Source organism: Nicotiana tomentosiformis, chromosome 8 (genome assembly GCF_000390325.3).
Source record: "Nicotiana tomentosiformis chromosome 8, ASM39032v3, whole genome shotgun sequence".
Taxonomy (NCBI): Eukaryota; Viridiplantae; Streptophyta; class Magnoliopsida; order Solanales; family Solanaceae; genus Nicotiana; species Nicotiana tomentosiformis.
Window position 1 is genome coordinate 75692423 of NC_090819.1, and position 4439 is coordinate 75696861.

The window sequence follows — 4439 nt, forward strand, 5'->3', positions numbered from 1 at the left end:
AATGTATTTCCTGCTTCCTTTGTTTTGGTTTAGATGTGGTTTCCTCATCATTCTAGAAACCATATGCCAGAGCGTGAACCCAAGTCCTTATTCTTCATGGTCCAATTCCATCTTCCAAGTAGTAGCAGTAACGTGTGTCTGCAAAAGAGTTAACTTGCAGTACCAAACCTTCGCCTGTGGGCCTACATCATTACCAGATTGAGAATTATATGATGCTAATACCACTGGTAAATGATGTAGAACCAAACAGTGAAACATCTGCCAAGAATTGTAGAAAACCATCAAACAATACTTATCGTTGAATGAAGTTTGTACGAGTTTGAATATGGTAAAAACTTGAGGACTTGTTACCCATTCAAATCTGAAGGCAGCGTAAGTGGGCATCAAGTACATTATAATAATCATTAAACAGGTGCTCTATTTCTTGCTACCCCAACTCTTACCTGCTGTAGGGAAATCATTGAATGATTGAAATGCTACTGTACCTGCACAAGAGAAAACAAGGTTAGCTAGAAAATCTGCTACACAGTTGCCCTCCCGTAAGATATGCTGAAAAATCACATTGAATTGGTCATTCATCTCCTTGATTCTTTTCACTTCTTTTCCAATAAAAGAGGCTACACTTAGAGCATTGAATACACCACTTATTTTAGAGCTTTTTGAGAGAGATTCCAAGACTTTGTCCTCTTTGTAAGCTTTTATGACTTTATTTATTGTTCTGTTCTTGTATTCTAGTATGTGTAGATAACATTAAATGGTGTTTACTATTGAATATATATAAAATGGTTGGTTGATTTCTATTCATTTCTCATGCTTCATTTATGGTTGATGGTTGCAAACATTAACTAGTGCCATTTTACTCAATCTTTTACTTGAAAAAGTGGGTTAGGGTTTGGTAGAATTGAATAGAAAGAACTCAAGGCCATAAACCTTGATTAATAGAATCGCTTAAGAATAAGTGGGTTTTACTCGGCATAAATTGGTTGTTCTTAATTATAACTCTTTTATATTTGGGAAAATCATAAAAAGGAAATAGTACCTAATTATTGGAAAGTATTGGGTTGTCATTTAGGAACCATTTGCATATCAAAGGACCTTCCATTAGAAATATATAATATTAACACCTATAGTATTACATACCATTGACGGGGACACATACATGGTTTCTTAATCAAATTAAAATATTCTCTTGACAAAATAGCTTTTCTTAACAATTCACAATCACAAAAGTCTTTCCAAACTAACGGAGTAAAATTATGGCTTAAGTCAAGTTACACACTATTCAAGTAACCTTTTCACACCTATTCCCTATGGGATTCGACCCCAACCTAGTTGGGTTATTATATTTGACGTCGACCGCCTTACACCATTTATATAGGTGTAATTTGAGCGTATCAAATTTTGGTGCTATTGTCGAGGAATACGGTTTTGAAATTACTAACTAGTGTGTGCTTTACTTTACGTCATTTTCTATTCCATGTCACTTTGCTTGGTGTCAATAGGTAAGCATGGGCGAGGCGGAAGAAGACAATGTGTTTGTAGATATAGATGAGTATATTGAGGATACAAATGCCATTGTCCCTCCTAGAGTTGACGTTGCTACCTTCAAGTAGAACATAGTTTAATCCTAATGCTAAATGAGGAGGGGTTTTTCCAAAATTCAACCGACGATGATCCGATGTATAAGCAAAATCATGTCTCGGATGATGCCTTAAGGTTGAGGGCATTCAAATACTCTTTAGTCAGAGAGGCAAGACAATTGATCCAAAATCTACCTCCTAACTCCATCCACACTTGGGCCGAGCTTGAGCGAGCTTACCTAGCAAAAAAGGTTCTCACAAAGAAAGAAGTCTGAGCTTCGGGATGAAATTTTCTTCTTCGAGCAATTACCAGGGCAACATGAGGCATGGGCTAGATTCAAGCTATATTTGGTGGGATCACCGAATCATGGGTTTCCGGACACTATTTTGTTGGAGAAATTTTACATGGGCTTGGATCCTATGAATCAATCCATAGTCAAAAATGCAGCGGATGGATCATTCATTGATAAAACATTTGCAAGGGTCACTCAAATCCTCGACAAGATGGCCGAACACAACAAAGCTTGGAATTCGGAAGATATCACGAGTGGAATCTCATATGGTACTCCCTCTTTGATCAACATGATTAAGGATAATTAAGAGAGAGATCAAGTAATTGCTGGGCTTGCTACCAATGTCAATGTGTTGACAAAAATGCACAATGAAAGCTAAACAAAGAAAGTGAATGTTGTGGAAGATGTGCGACCAATGTCAAATGAGGAATACGAAGAAGCAAATTATGTTAACAAGTCACAAGGAGGATATCAAAGAAAAAATTACCAAGGGCTCGGGACAACAACACTAATGGAAACCTAACTCGCACGGGCAAGGTAACTAACAATGTCAAAACGACCAAAGTAATTATAATGAAGAAAATTGAAGTAACAACAACAACAATTTTACAAACCGGAGTTCAAACCCCTATGTTCCACCAAAAGGGAAATATTCTAACTCTCAACAGTGGAAGGAGAGTTCCTCAAGTGATTCCAAGTTGGAGAATATGCTTGAAAGACTATTGCAAAATCAAGAGAGGTCCGACACTTCAATGAAAAATATGACCAAGCTTGTGGGTTATCACACCGCATCTATTCAAAAGTTGGAGATTCAAATGAGGGATTTCTCAAGAGAACAAAACCTGAAGCAAAAAGGGACACTCCCAAGGGATACAATTGCAAACCCAAAAGGTAGTGAGAGTGGCCCAATCTCTCATTGTATGGCCATTACAACACGAAGTGGGAAACTACTTCAAAGTGAGAGTGAACGGGTGGTCGAAGTGGAACATGTTGAACAAGAAGATGAGACGCAAGTTAAGGCACCAAATGTTGTTGAAATTGAAAGAAACTCGAAGAAGGTGAAATATCAAGATGTGATCCGTGAAGAGGTTGAGGAAAAGGTAATAGAGGCACCAAAACCTTTAGCACCGATTCCTAGACCTCCTCCTCCATTTCCTCAAACACTAGCTAGAAGGGTTTATGATAGCAAACTAGAGAAGTTCTATGACATCCTAAAGCAATTATCGGTGAACATTCCATTTGTGGAAACATTTCAAGAGATGCCCGATTTTTCTAAGTACTTGAAAGACTTGATAACTAAGAAGAGAACCATCAAGAATGAAGTGGTGAGTGTCACCCATCGGGTTACCTTCATCATTGCAACAACCGCCGTCCAACAGAAAGAGGATCCGGGGGCTTTCACCATCCCATGCACCATTGGATAGCGTGACTTTGCATGATATCTTTGTGATAATGGGGCTAGCATCAACTTACTGCCTCTTTCTATCTACAAGCAATAGGGATTGGGAATGCATAGGTCTATGAGTATGAGGTTGCCAATGGACGACCTTTTGATAAACCGACCGGCGGGGGATAGTGGATGATGTTCTTGTGAAAGTGGGGAAGTTGATCCTCTTCGTCGACTTTGTTCTTCTTGATTGTGTTGTTGATAAAGAGATCCCTATCATCTTAGGGAGAGCATTCCTTGCCACCAATAACATTCATGTACTCGGAGAGAAATGTGATTAAATTCTTGATTAATGACGAAGAAGTTACCTTTCAAGTAAGTAAGGGTATGAAATTGCCAAATGCGTATGAGAGTATCTCGGTCATTGATGTTGTTGATGTGGTAGAGGATGCCGCTGAGGTAAAGATGGAAGAGGAATGTCTTAGTGAGGCATTGGCAGCGATTTTGATGATTTTTGATGGTGAGGACATAGAAGGATATGTGAAAATAGTGAATGCATTGGAAGGGATTGGTTCCTACACTTATACACCTAAGAAGTTTTCTCTCAACTTGGAGAATAGAGCCACTCCTCCCGCTAAGAATTCAATCATCGAGCCGCTACAACTTCAGCTCAAGCCACTTCTACCGCACTTAAGGTATAAATTTATTGGCTATAATGAAACACTACCCGTAATGTTTCCTCGTTGTAAAGTGATGCGCATGTTGAACAATTATTGGAGACCTTGAGGGAGCATAGACGGGCCATTGGTTAGACTATAAAAAATATCTGAGGTATTCCAGCTGGTATTTGTGAGCATAAAATCTAACTAGAGGAAGATAACAAACCTAGTGTGGAGCATCAGAGGAGTATAAATCCCTCTATTCAAGAAGTGGTGAAGAAAGAAATTATAAAATGATTGGATGTCAGGATTGTCTACCCCATTGCCAATAGTCCTTGGGTGAGTCCGGTGCAATGTGTGCCAAAGAAGCGAGAAATGACCGTTATTCAAAATGACAAAAATGAACTCATTATAGCGAGGACGGTGAACAGGTGGAGAGTGTGCATGGACTACAGGAATCTTAGTAGTGCTACTTGCAAAGAACATTTCCCTATGCATTTTATTGATCAAATGTTTGGTC